The sequence below is a fragment of the Culex quinquefasciatus genome, chromosome 2, assembly GCF_015732765.1.
Source record: "Culex quinquefasciatus strain JHB chromosome 2, VPISU_Cqui_1.0_pri_paternal, whole genome shotgun sequence".
Taxonomy (NCBI): Eukaryota; Metazoa; Arthropoda; class Insecta; order Diptera; family Culicidae; genus Culex; species Culex quinquefasciatus.
In genome coordinates this window covers 79,454,704-79,469,676 of record NC_051862.1, presented here as the reverse complement: position 1 = coordinate 79,469,676, position 14,973 = coordinate 79,454,704, and the positions used below count along the sequence as shown (strand labels likewise).

At 38.8% G+C, this 14,973-nt stretch overlaps 1 pseudogene; it reads left to right on the top strand.

The window, feature by feature from the left end:
• Positions 1-13,517: 13,517 nt before the first annotated feature.
• On the top strand, positions 13,518-14,757 carry LOC6042629 (annotated as a pseudogene).
• Positions 14,758-14,973: the final 216 nt, after the last annotated feature.

Here is a 14,973-nt window from a genome sequence, read left to right as displayed (position 1 = left end):
TTTTTGGGGGGTTTATTTTGTAATATTGTGTCTAGAAAAGGTCAATTTGTGGAATGAACTCTCTGTTTGAGCAATTTGGTGTCTACATTTACGTATTTTGATTGCTTGTGTTCCTTGTCAGCTTTATCTTGTCGAAATCTTCACCGTTCCGTTTCAGTTATCTACGTAGTTTACGAATAGACTAACAATGTAAACTTTAATTTTAATTGTTTTGAACTGTTTGACAGCTTCTCATCGTAACATGTGTCGGACTTATGAAAAAAGAGGTCGACAACACTATCCAACTTGTCTGACAACTGCTTATCAAAACAAATGTCGGACTCATCAAAGTTGGCCAAGATTGTTGCCCGTGCTCGCCATACTTCTTCTGTTGATTTATCAAGAAGTAAAACTTATCCTGTTGACAGTTTCGCTCAAAAAAAATCTTTATCATTGAAAGATTCGCTCCGTAACAGGTGTCGGACTAATCAACATGTTGTTTTAGTCGGCGAAACCGAACGTGTTAGCTGATTTCTGACCAATCAGCAATTTGATCAATGTCTAGCTTCTATTGTTGACATTTTTTCGTAAACTTAGCAATGAAATCAACAAAATTGACAAATTTCCCTGACAGCTTGTTATCAAACCAGGTGTCGGACTAATAAAAGCTGGGCAAAACTGTATTTGCAGTCAACTAAATATCTATCGTTTACCGCTTGAAGTTAAGTCAAGAAGTGAATCTTGGAAAAATCTGTTAGTTGAAAAAAGTCCGACTTATCAATTGAGAGGTCGACAAAATTCGTTCGTATCCTTTTTGGGACAATTTCATGACTTATTGACAAACAGTAAACCTCTGTTACTGACAGATTCGCACCCGCAAGTGTCGAACTAATCAACTCAGAGGTCGACCAGCCCGGTGTCTTTCCATCCCGTCAAGCCCTCACGGTTACTTGGGCCCTTCCAACCAGCAGGTTCGCGACCGGCGACCCCGCAACGCCCATAACCAATACCAATTAACGCATCATTATGCGGAACCTCGGGGACGGCAAACTTCAGTCGAAGTTTCAGACCCCGACTTGAGGGGGTCGTCCTCCGTTCTTTCCGAGCCAATGAAGCAGATAATGTCTGGTACGAATGTTTGGTTTGGGTCGTAGCGGTAAAAGTGCAGTTTGCCGAGGCAAAAGACACATGTTTCAGCGAGGGGTACAAATTCCGTCCCACTCCCAGTAGTTCCGAAGGGAGTTATTTATGTTCCGTACGGCGCGGCAACGGGAGCAAACTTTGCCCGCGCCATATGTCATCTCGCATCGATGGCAAAGACACGACGAGGAAGAGGCCAATCTATTAGGCTAATAGATTTCGAGACGGCAACGACTACGAAGGGCCTCGTGGAACATCAAAATTAAATCCAGAGCAGAGTCGGTCTGAAACGCTCGAGCAGAGAGCAGAAATGCAAATAGCAGATTAGACACATATGTTAACCAATACATATTCATCGGTGCAGTGCATGCCGGAGCGAACCGAACCGTGCAAGAGAAATTTTTGTATGAATGAATTATGTTAATTTTATAAGGAAACATTCCACATTCGATCGGCCAAGATGTCGGCGCGAGCGAGACAGCAAGCTCTTAGGAAAGCCAGGTCCGCATCAGGCAACTTCCCCTCCGAGCGCTCTCTCGCAAGAGCGTACGCTCGCTCTCCCGTTCTCCCCATCCTGCTCTCTCCACCGGCAGACATGGCCGTGTGAAAACGTAAACGACATAAACAGTGAGCCGAACGGCGACCTTCGCTCGCGAGAGCGTACCGAACTCTCAGCGCTCCCGCGAGCGCGAAGGCCTCTACTGTACCGTCGGAACCTGTTCGGGCCTCCGTTGCGGCGCACACTCGCCGTCCGCTGGCCGAAGGGATGCCAACGCTGCGAAAGCCGACAGCGATCCCTCTTACATCACTCGACGAGGAATCTCACTTTCGATGGATTTTCACATCATCCTCTTGCTTCTCCTCGGGAGCTCCCACCGGCTCCTCGGATTCAAGCGGTCGATTTTTTCTCTTAAAGAGGCGGAATCCTTTGAGTTACGGACTGCGGCGGCTGCTGCCGCAGGACTTTGGACAACTTCAATAAATTTTAGGGATTCGAGAGTTGGAGTGCGGGAAACCACTGGCTCCGGAATCCCTCTCGATTTCAATTTCCCATAAAACGGAATCGCAAATCAAGGAGGAGTCGGAGCCGGGGGCTCCGAAAAATCGAGCCGTGTCTTGTTTGGGTTTAATTTTTGATGAGCATCGGTCATCGGTGTGGACTCCAGAACTGGGGATAGGTTTCTTCCGGAGCAAATGGTAGTAACACCTAGATTGCCAAGCAAAAAATCCGAAGCTCGTCTTCTTGGTAGTCCAGCTGATAAACAGCCAGCAACTGTTACGTAAACAGCCCAACCAGTATCGGAAGCATGCAATTTCACCCCCTGACCCCCGCTCTGGACACACCCTCCTCCCGGTGGGGCTACGTGCCGTGACTAAATCAGTCCAGAAGGGGCGTTGTACCGCTCTCCACAGGTCCCACAACTTCTCCGGTAGTAAAGTTGCGTTTTTGCCCTCGCCTCTTCACCGACTTTACGTTCTCTGACCAACATATCACGCGGCATCGTCTTGTTGCTTCTTCTTTTTTTTCGGGGGTAATTTTCGAGGAAGTGCTCTGTTGACCGACTGTGTGGAACTTGTGGATTTCGTGTTGGTTGGTTTGGCCGGCGCGTGCTGCTGCTGGATTATTCATGTTCAGCGTTCTTGTAGGAAATTCCGCTCGGGCTTTGTTTCAGCTCTGCATCCACTTTGTAGGCTGCGCGATGCAGTTGGAACAGTTACGGCTACCACGAGCAAGAGAGAAAAGTTGTGTATTTTGTTTTACTGGATCGGTTTTCTTGTTGGAGATGAAGTTGCGTGGAGTTGAGAGTGTGGATGGTGGTTCCGACTAACGGCAAGTCCCATTAGAAAACACGGACGGGATGAGGTCTGGCAAACCGTACACGAGAATGAAGAGGTGTGGAGTGCTTAGCTGGAACGCCACTTCCAATTAGAATAGTTGGAAAATTATAGCCGTCTGTTCGGGATGAATTTGTGCGCGGGCGATGAAATGATGGTGCTGTGCTGGCGAGAAGTTGGCGATATCGGGCAGCAATTTCTCACATTAGCGTTGATGTGTTGTACATTGCTGTACCAACTTTTGATGCTCTTTTAATTCTGATTTTTTGCATTTTTATTTATTCAACCTTGAATTGAACCATTTTATTTTCAATCCCTTCTCGTGTCCATGCATTCGCTTTCTCAAAAGAAGCCATTTAGTATCATTAATTTTTACTTTTTACATACAATTTTGCTGTCTGGTCATACGAAATGGACAATGTGGGCATGTCAATATTCGAAAGTTATTATCTTGAGAAGAGATTTTCTGATCGGTTTGGTAAGTGGTAAGTTATACATATGACTTTTCACAGAAAAAATAGGTGCACAGAAAAAACTTGATTTTCATTTCCCATTTAAAAACTAACTTAATCCACCTATGTGGTTGGAGCCTTCCTCACTAATTACCAACAATAGCTAATATGATGGGGTTGTACACAAATCTTCTATTTTTTAGATCCGGAATAAAAAAGTACATAAATATCACTTCAGAGGCCATATTTTTAGAAGGGTTGCCAGATCTTCAATGTTTTAGACTCGTTGGAAAGGTCTTTTGATAATCTAACCAACGATGGGTCGACCAATGATGGACCCGGACATAGTTTACAAACATTTAAGCGAGATCCGGATATATGTGAAAACACATTTTTATACATAAGTTTTTAACTACTTATCGAAACTTCAATCTGTATAAAACTCGATCTATGGGACCCTAAACCAAGTCGAATGCAACAGGTTCGGGTCAAATCGGTTCAGCCAGTGCCGAGAAATATGAGCTAGTTTGTTGGTCACATACATACAAGTGGTAATTTTCAATGTTAAAATAAAACTCTTGATGCACTTTTCAATAAAAAAAATCGGGCGTCTAATTTTCCCAAGTATTAAGTTCCCGAAAAACGGGAAAAATACTTTTTGAATGCCGTGTAGTGAATTCCCCGAGAAATGTGAAAAATATATTTCAAGTCTCGCGAATTCCCAAGATTCTGGGATAATTTTTAAATAGTAATAAGACCGATGCAAATATGTTTTAAAAATTTTGTTCATCGGCCCTGGCAAAAAAAAATATGAAAAAACAGGCCAATGTCTCAACATTTGAATGCAAAAAGTGTTTTAAAATGCATTCTAGACTAGCAGTTGTGTTGCACTCATTTGTCTTCAAAAAATAAATGATTTGACAAAAATAAAATTTTAACGAAAAAAAACTTTTGCGATCGAAAATTTTGAAAAATTCCAAAAATGTTTGAATCAACCCAAACATGCTAAAAACTACTTAAAACGCAAGATATTGCGTTTTAACTTGATTTCAGCTGATTGCACATAAATTTCAATTGAAATTTTTATGTCTTTGAAAAAAAAATATTTGTTTGCCCCCTGATTTTAAAGGGGGTGAGGTTGTCCCCCCACTTAAAATAAAATTTGTACCAGTCTAAAAACCATTTCCCAATTCATATGTTATGATTTTGGAGAGTGAAATCATTCAATCAATTGATATTATTAACTACCGTCAGTGGGGGTGACATTGGGTCAAGGGGGTGAAATTGGGTCAAAGTGATTTTTTACGGATTTTACCATTTCTCAGGTTCTTCTCAATGAAAATGAATTCTGTTAAAAGAGTTGTGTAGGGGACATCTTAAGATGAATTCGCTGAAAAAATCTCGTTCCAAGAACAAATTCTATTATTTTGGCAGCTGTCTAAAGTTGAGGTACGTTTTTGGCCAAAAATGACCTCTCGAAAAATCATTTTTCTAATATTTTTGTTAGAATTGCTCGAAAATTACCCAAATGTTTGAAAATCTCCACTTCAAACATTGTAGCGTGTCAATACGATTCTCTCGAACAAGAAACACTGTTGGATGACTTGTTTTTACCATATCGTTGTATTTGAGCATCATTTAAGTTTCATTTGACCCAATGTCACCCCCTCTAAGGGGTGAGATTGGGTCAATTTTCAAACAATTGGCATTTAAGGTAGTGTTCATCAAAATCGACCATATTTTGGGAAAATGTTAGTAAACTATCTAAGAACAAATCTACGTTAAAAGATTTTCGATGTTATTTAAATTGTTTTTGTTATTAAAAAAAATACGAGAGGTGTATCGTTTTTTGACCCATAGTCACCCCCACTGACGGTAGCTAAAATCTATAGACTACAACCTGAACATTGACAGCAGCGTATAGACAGCTTAAGATCGTTAAAATTTATTTAGGGTAGAGTAGTCATCAATGAGACACGGGGAACAATGATAAAATGGCTCTCACAAGTCGTAGTTTCAACCAATCAGGCTCATATTTTGGGGAAAGGTGTGTCTACTGGATACACGTCTGCCATTATAGTGGCTTTGGTTATGGACGCTTCCTTGAAAAGTTATTCATAAATGTTTGATTCTGGGATGTTAAAGTAAATTATGGACAAAAATTACTTTTTCGCTCGTAGGCTGCCATTAACACCAAAACTAATATTTCTTCAAATTTCTTTCGACGTTCCATAGGGATTGAGTTGGGCTACAATGTCCTTTCATTAGGTTTGGCCAAAATTTAGAATATACCCAGTATCCAGGACTGTCTCATTGTTCCCCACTCATTTCAGCTCATGGGTAACAATGAGACACTTTGATTTTTCTTCATTAAACTTTTCAAAATCTATGGAAATCTTTCAAAACATGAATTAAAAGTGATGTTTGGCATATTTATTGAGTTTTAACTTCATTTAACCAAAAATGCAAAGTTATTTGGTATAAATATACGGATTTTACAAAATTTAAATACTTTTTAGTATAACTTTTGTTAATTAAAGTTTCATGTTGGTAAAATTGCTCTAAAATGTTCAAGGCAAGTTACCTGCAATGGAACAATACAAAAACATGATGTTTTACTAGAAAAATCTTGATTTTCGTAATGTGTCTCATTGTTCCCCAGTTGTCTCATTGTTCCTGCCAAGTGCGTCTACAATGAGACAGTTGAATAACTCTGGCTGTAGATGTCGGATCGATCTCATATTTTGGTCAATGTTAGAACACATTAAAAGAAAGAAAATGCAATAAAAAGCTCATTAAAACATGTTGATGAAAAAATGAGAAAAATCTTTGAAAGTTGAAAACCAAAAGTGTCTCATTGATGACTACCCTACCCTATATTCTGTATTTTGATGTGGTATGAATTTTAAATAAACCACAATTTTTTTTCTTCATTTTAAAATATTTTATCTTTGATGTCGTTGATATTGTTAGAAAAATAAACAAAAATTAAATGAAACGGATGAAATGAACCATATTTTTCAAATTATCTTTAATCTTCATTAAAGTCACCAATACCAACTCTGGTCATACGGGAAAACATTCTGAATAAGGACAGGTAAATCTTGTATTGTTTTTGTGTTCTTGTTTTATCCTAAATTAATCAAATGTATAACAACATTATGCAATAATATGGCTTCAACAGTTGTCCCAATTCGTTACATTTTTCCTGATTTTACCAAGATGCCGATTTCTTAGGAAGTTTCCTTTTTTGAATTCAATTGAAAGTATGGACATTTTAATTGAAAGTATGAGCTCATAGATCAAAAGCTTAATCACATTTCTCGTACTGAAAACAGAATATTTTTTTCAGTGTAGTTCAGTGGATGGTAGTTACTTGGATAGTAAAGCTTACATCAATATTTAGTAAAACGAGCTATATTGAAAAGTGGTCAAAAGCAAACTTATGGAAAATTGGACATGCTGTTCAGTAAACATATCTTCAAGACTGAAAAATCAAGTCTCACATATAGAAATTGCCAAAACTTCAGTTTTTTCAACATTAGATTTAGTACAATGGTCAATATGCAGACTTTTATGTAAAATTGTCTCGGAAATTGATTCTCACTACCGGTTTAAAAAAATATTATGTTTCAAAAAAAAAAATGTTATAGTAAATGATGTTTGTATTTTTTAGGAGAGACATACCATCCTGCATTTTTCGTGAGTCGTACTCAAACATCTTAGGCTATTTCCTCAAAAATTCTGAACGAAAAAAAATCGTGACATCACCTAAAAATTTAACATTTAAACATACAAATTATAAAATAGCATTGAGGTGGTGTATATTTTTATTTCATTGTATTTTTTTCAGATAGCCCGTCCAATTTCTTACAAGTTTGTTATTAACCACTATTTGATACGATGCAACGGCTTCGAGATACAGTAATTTTTAAATTAAAAAATACAAAAATATTTTAATAACTTTCGCCCATCTTAATGTTATTTTCGAGTACAATTGGCTCCATATACACAAAAATGGCTTATATAGGCTTAGGACATGTCTACAAAGTTTCATTGACATTGGAGAGGGTCGGGTACAAAAGTACCAGAAAAAATCTGATTTGAGCTGGAATTGCTCTCAAGAACAAATTGGAAGAAAATTTATTTGGTTACATTAAATATCTTCAGCAGGATTGTGCTGCAAGAATTTCATTTATTTACTTTTTTTATGTATTTTTTTTTTTTTTCATTTCAACTTCACGTGTCAACGTTTATTTTAGTCGCATTCACTCAAAATGATTACAGAGGCAAGTTTAAAAGCATTTTATGTTAGTGGGCCACGGAAGCATTGTACTCAATGTTCGAACACAAACACAAAAATTGTATTTATCAACCAAATACAGGCTTTTATTATAATAAGTTTGTTGACGTCTATATGACATTTTCTATGGTTTTAGTAGTTTTTTGTAGGATTATACCAATATTTTTAAAACTGTAAATCATTGCCTTTGGAATAGATTTGCGCACCTGCTTAGGCTTCAGTTAACCATACTTACGGTTGAAAAACAAAATCAAGTTTGAGCGTCATTATTAAGTCAGTATAAATTAGTTTAGCAACGGTAAGTTTCATTCACAAGCATTAATATTTAAGTTTCTAGACTCACTTTTCTCCCCCACTTCCTAACTGCCCACCAATCTACAACTCACCACCCTACCACACACGAGGGCGCGTGAATTATGTTGATTCATAAATCATGTTGCATTGATGCCTGCGCATGGCACTGCAGCTATCGCGCAACCTCCGGAAAACGCAACCCAGCCTAGTGTCCCTATAAATTAAGCTTACCTCCTCGGGCGGTTATCACGATCGCCGATCAACGGCCACAATCGCTTGGGTTCGTCCTTTTTTGGTTCGATTCAGTGTGTCACATGGTGTGGGCACGTGAGGACACCTCTTCGAATTGTTTTCGTCAGGTATTCAATTGACTGACTGGTGAGGACATATGCTACCAAAAACCGACCAGTAGCAGGGGCAGTCTTCGTTCTACAGTCCGAACAGAGTCGAACTGGAAAAGGACGAATAAAATTGTCATAAAGTGGTATAACGGATGGCTCGGCACTCTGCTTGTTGGGTTGGAGGCAGCTCAACAGTTGCATCCGCCGCAGTTACATCACCAACTCTTGAGGTTCTGCGGAAGCAAAACCACCACATTTTTGGTTTTCCTCTGGCGTCCATCCTAGAAGAAACCAGGAAGAGCGAACATATTTGAACCTTCAGGATATTGCGCGCCTTGAGTTGCGAGCAAAAACCATGAGATATCGTCCTTTCTGTCCTGAGTGTCGTACGCGCACATTTGCTGAATACACAAACTACAAACACGGGGAACCATCTGCGCTCGACCGAAAAATTTGTGTGTCCCGTTTTCCGGCGAAAAAAGGCACGTTTTTTCCTGTGCCGTCTATGTCAACCTTAAAAAAAGGAAGAAAATGAGGACCAAAAACGCTCAAAAATGTAAACATCAGCTTCTTTTCATTTGTGGTGATGTTCTGAAGTGGGCACTCTGGCTTTTTTTCGTTGCCTGCTTCTGTCAGCAGCTTGTGCAAAAGTACCAGCCTCGAGTAAAAAAAAGGATCACTTTCGCTCTAATCGTTGTCATTTATTGGAACCAGATATCTCTCGGAATCCGGGTGTGTTTGGTGGGTTAGAAAGGATAATGGCCACAAGGCGAATGTGATGGCGGTGCAGAAAAATATTGGCTGAAGCTTAAAGAATACCGTTTTGGGAATATGATGGGTCGTTACAGTTTGATCTACGAGCGAAATGTGTTAGATTACAATGATTACAATGTTATACATTGTTTCAAATACATACTTACTTTTAATTTCTTATTCTTAGTGTATGCTACAATTAAAAGCTCAGTAAGAAGTGAGCATTCTTTATCAAAAGGTTTTTTTATTCTTAACCCTTTACTGCCCAAATTTTTTTTCGAAGATTTTTATTTTTCCTGTACTCCTGTAATTAAAAGTCATTTTGATCATTTTGGTCATTTTGAACAACTTTTGTCCTACGAAAAAGTTTTCTTCTCTTGTTTTATGTTTTTCTTGTTTCATTTTTAGTAGTTTAATTTGCATTTATCTTGTTTAGTTTATGTTTGTCTTCGGTAGTATTTGGCCTATTCTACCACCTCCTATCATTACATTTTGCCTATCTATTTTTTTTTTCAAGTTTTTACAGTAACTTTTTCAATTTTTGCATGAAGTTCACATTTTCTGCTATTAAATGGCACTTAAGTGCATTTCGCCAAAATTTTTTTTGTTAATCAATATGGTTTGGTATTAATTCATCATCTGTATTGTTTTATATAAAAATTACACCAGGCAAAAAATCTATAACTCTTCAACATGAAAAATCACTATAGAATAAACATTGATCTGCCCATATGGACGTAGTTATCCCAGCTGGACTTCAATCATTTTTACAAATATTGAGCCATATTTTCCCTACAACATTATGTTAGTGTTGAAGTCAGTTTTTTTTTCTTTGATGTAAATCAAGAAGGTTTCAAGTTGAGTTGCAACAAAATAAATTTTAGAATCTCTACCATTTTTTCCTAACCCAACTGAAGAAAGCAACTTAAATATTTTTAGCACTCATTACGGCAACTGTATGCACTCACACTACCATAGCATTGGTAAAGTGCCAGTATTTTGAACAAAACGGCCTCTAGTGAAGTTTGATTGATGTTTTTTTTTATTTAAATGATTATGATGTTCGTATGTTTGTCTGTGGTTTTTAAAACTTGTAGAGCCGAAAAAAAAACTAAAAATGCACCAAGCTTGTAACCATAACGTAACTTTGCGATTAATAAAAAAATAAAGTGTTATTTATAATCATTGCATTTTTTTAAATTTTAATAAAGGAACTTTTTTTTGAAAAAAGACTGCCTGAAAAATCAATAAAACAAAATCAGTTAAATTTTGAAACATTTTTTTTTTAAATTTAAAATCTGATTTTCCATTTGACCATACACTGGGACATCAAACTCAACGTTGAAAAATGATGTTTTTACAACGAGTGATTAAAAACTAGACTTCTGTAACGAGGTGATTATTTTTTTTTTTTGCAATCCCCGTTTGAAAAGGATTTTCTAGTAAACGCTTTAGGTTGGCGTCCGTAGTTTGTTCAATTTTAACCCAGAACAGTGTCGAAATGCATAAAAAACATGCTCTAAAAGTTGAAATTTTAAACACTCAAATGAGTGCTATAATGAACTTTCAGCAGTGTTATGTTTGGTGAAGGAAAATATGCAATTTAGTTACTTTAGAATAGCTGGAAAAGTAAGTATTTAAAAAAGGTAATTTCAAAATCAAATGTAAAATGAGGCTCCGCCGAGTTAGATGAACACGAAGAGTGCTAAGAAATTTGAGTTTTGCCACAACTTCCATTCTCAATGTCAGTTCAGGAGCTTTTTTGACCCAGTCATTATTACATTGTTTGCCTTCCAGTAGTAGGAACAAATAACTAAGATTCAATTCTTGTTAAAAGTTGTTTCACCGTTTGAAGTCTTCGGAAACCAAGTTTTAAGTAGGAATCGTTCAATAGAGAACGTCAATACCATACTGTAGAGCTACGCTATCTTGATCAACTTCACGATAAATTATGTAAAAAACACAGTTAAGTAGGTATTCGTAAGTATCGTAAAACATCTTAAACAACATATTTTAGAAAATCTCAATAAAATATAGAATTCCTTGAGTATATGTTTGTCCATGGATTCTCCCAGAATATTCCTACAAATGCAAAAAGACATTCGAAAACCAAAAACTTACTTGTATTGTATTTTTGCAAACCCTGTTGATGATGTCTTAAGAAAATCCATAAACGGTACCCTGGAAACGTTATCACTTACAACCAATCTGAGTCCCAAGGATTCACACATGTCCGCGAGGTGCTGAAGAAAGGACACATCCCATGTAGAAGTAGCAAACTGCTAAACTTCAACACGTTTCGCGATGCACCCAAGATAACATTACACATTATGTCCACGTACCCAAAAAAAAAAAAAAGAAACTTCGCAAACCAAAGCCCGACCGATTGCCATCGTGTATGGGATCTCATTGTCTTCGGGCAAATTTTTATCTTTGGCAGCTCATCTTTCCATCAGGATTGCCATTCTTCAACCTATAATCGGCTGGCAGTCGCCGTGTTGCGTGGTGAATTCTGCTGCAACAGTCCTAGCGCGAAACAGAAGGCAATATCCTGAATGCAAGCAGCATAATGTCCTGCCCAACCCACCAGGTCCTTTCAGGGCTGCTTTTTTCCTTTATTCCAGGCAGAATCGACCAATTTGAGGCGTACAATAAAAACCAAATTCCCATTCATCTTGTGGTGGCCAATTTTTCCCAGTTCTGCCTGCGAAGACTAATTTTCGTTCTACTGGGCTGAAATAACAACATTCCCAGAAATTTGTCTCCTTTCGGGGGAATTAAAAACTGTCAATTGAAAAAATAAATCGCAAAAAATGTCCTCTTCGCAACGCATCGGTGTGTGTAAAAGTGGGTATTATTCACTTCACCGCGATTGTATGCCCCGAGAAAGGACTCCGTTTTTGTGGGCTCCTTCTGCTGGCTGTGACATCCAGGACATGTCCCTCTCTCCTCTGGCTGGCAGGAAGATGACGACAAATGAACGACGAAAAAAAAAAGCAAGCGAGAGGATCGCATCAATCCGAGCGTGCAGCAGGAGCCTTGTTTTCATTTATTTATGCGATTTATGAGAAAAGCGGTTTCCATTCAAAAAATGTTCGGTTTCTTTTTTTCTTCAATTTTGTTCGTGGCAATGAGTAAAGTGGTGCCAGGATGAATACTGTGGAAAATTGTATAAGTTTGCTTTTTTTCAGGTTCTGAACTAATGATTTAAATAAAAATTTGTTTGAATATCCTTTATGCAAATTTCATGCAATTGTGTTCAAAAATTCAAAAATTGAAAAATTGAAAAAAAACGTTACTTAATCCACCTTTAGGTGGTTGGTGCCTTCCTCTCATTTGTAGAGTGATTCCAACCCCCCTAAAGTGTCCACATGGATCGCACCTAACGTGATCGCAGCACCAAAGAGGTCCTAGGTAAATAAGATGAGTGATGTCCCGTGTGCATGACGAAGCCCGATTTGAAATTTTGAATTTTCAAAAAATACAAAAATCAAAAACTTGCGATTTTTTATATGAAAAACAGAAAAATATTTTTATCTTTTTTTTAAATAAACTTTTTGAAAATCGGCCTTCGTCATGCACACGGGACCGGTTTAACGAGTCTTCACCAAAATTTTGAGCCGATTTTGTCGAAGCAATGTTGAGATATCGTGGCACCTGTTTTCTGAAACTGCTAACTTCAAATAGCTATATCTCGGCAATGATACAACCAAATGTTCTCAAATTTGTTTTGTTAAGGTGTAACGTGTAAGGTGTAACATGGTTGAAAAACTGTCCCTTTCCACCCTAAAAATGACGATTTCTTGTTCCACCTTATGTACTGGAAATTTATAACTTTTTCGAAACTTTGTGAATTCTCCACATAAGAAGCACGCAGCATACACTAAATTATAATCACTGTGCACAAAACATTAGCGACAACTCGAAAATATAATTCACGAATGTGAGATCCACGAAGGAATTTATTCATGAGTATGGTGCATTTGCACTATAAACGTGAATATATACCTTCGTGGTTCTCACAATCGTGAACTTTATTCACGGTTATGAGAATTGATTTTTTTCTGTGTGGACCTTTTCAAAAACAAAACCAGATTTGATCTCGGTTTTCATAAGACGGGAGCAAACGAGGGAGCAAATTTGATTTGCATCCCAGCCGTCGAAACGTCCTGAATCGGCCCAAACATTTCAGTTGACCTAATCGTCCGAATCCCTCCAACATCTGTCAACCCTTCGCTGCAGCCATGGCAGCGTCATCGCTCATCACAAAGAAATCGAACGATATTTTTATTTACATTCACAGAACATAAGTTTACAAATTTGTGATTCACCGAAATGCCGGGTTTCTTGTTCCTCGCTGGCACGTACCCCGTGTTGGGGAAGGACACAGGCAAGTAGACTACGGGATGACCAACACGGAAAGCAGCATTTACCTGTGGCAGCAGTTTTCTGCCCTGCTCGATTTGTTTTAATTTTTTTTTCTTTGTAGTAAAGTTTAGCTGCATTTCGACGCTGATCGGGTACGGGTTGTCGTACTCGTCCCGAGCGGTCCAGATTCTGAGCGTGACGTCGGACTATTTGATGCCGCCGACGTTCTGAATTTCACCTTTTGCTTTTGGGAGGTGTTGGAGGATTTGATAACGGTGAAGATGTGCTGTCTTGGGGCCAGATGGAGATGCTGCAGTAGTTTGCCATCACAAACGTGAGGGTTGAAATTCTGACGATCTTTTATCATGAAGGACGCTGCCGGAGTTGGCCGGAATGAACGCGGCGATTGGCGTAGTAGTCAGGCAAATCAACCCGGACCATTCGAACGAGCGGACGCTGCTTGGGAGGTTTTCAAAAAGGTAGGATGGGAAGCGGGTTTAGCTGGAAAAGTTCAACTTATTATTCTTTTAGGAACGTCCCTTTGACGCTAACCGTCATGTCCATCATCATGTTATCGTGCAATCTGCTGAATGGAACCTCTCCGTCCATGTTTGGGTTGCCTTCGGATCGATTTCGTGAAGCGACTGACCCCATCGGCGATCTCATCAGCGTCCCTCCAGTCAGTTAGCGTCCACTCGGTCCACTCGGTCGGCGGCGATCCGCACGATATGGAGAGACGAAGGTAAGAACTTGAAGCAATTGACCTCGTAACTTTCAAACGACCTTCCTCAATCTTCCAGACAAATCGCCCTTAATGCCCTTGCTTAGCGAGCGGCTGTCCAAGTCCACTCTCGCCAGGACCTGCTCCCCAAGTCGTTCCCACAGGAAACCGGCAAGCATCACCACCACTCACACCATCATCACCACAAAAATAAAAGCGCGGGCGAATTCCAAATGAAGATGATTCCACCGGCGATTCTGCTGCTGGCACCCTCCCTCCGATCTGACGACGACGAAGTCGATTCCGGCCACGAGTAGCAGCTGCAGCACTTAGAAGCAACTTGGAAGCGAGCTGGGTTTGGACGGAACTACTTAGTATAGGGTGGTACCGCTGCGGCTACGGGAAGATGACCTAGATCAATCCAGTTCTCAAACTAACAGTTTTCAAGAAAGATTGGTCGATGGAACTTCCAGCAGAGGTCAACTAAAAAATAAACATAATTTTGAAAAAAAGAATCTTAGCCATTCTGCGTTTCCTTTTTGTTCTGTAGATCTAACACAAGAGAAAGTCAGAAAGAATCAGCGCGTGAAGGAGGTTAGTTTGGGGAAACTATCTCATTTGAGATCTGGCTATAAAAAAAAAAACATTCTTCAAAATCAAGTGCCAATATCTTGATAGGGTTATCAGAACTTTGATGTTTAGGACTCATTACAAGGGTTTTTTGCTTACCTATTTATCAACGAGTCGCATGATAGATCCAAAAACCATTTTGAGCAAAATATTATG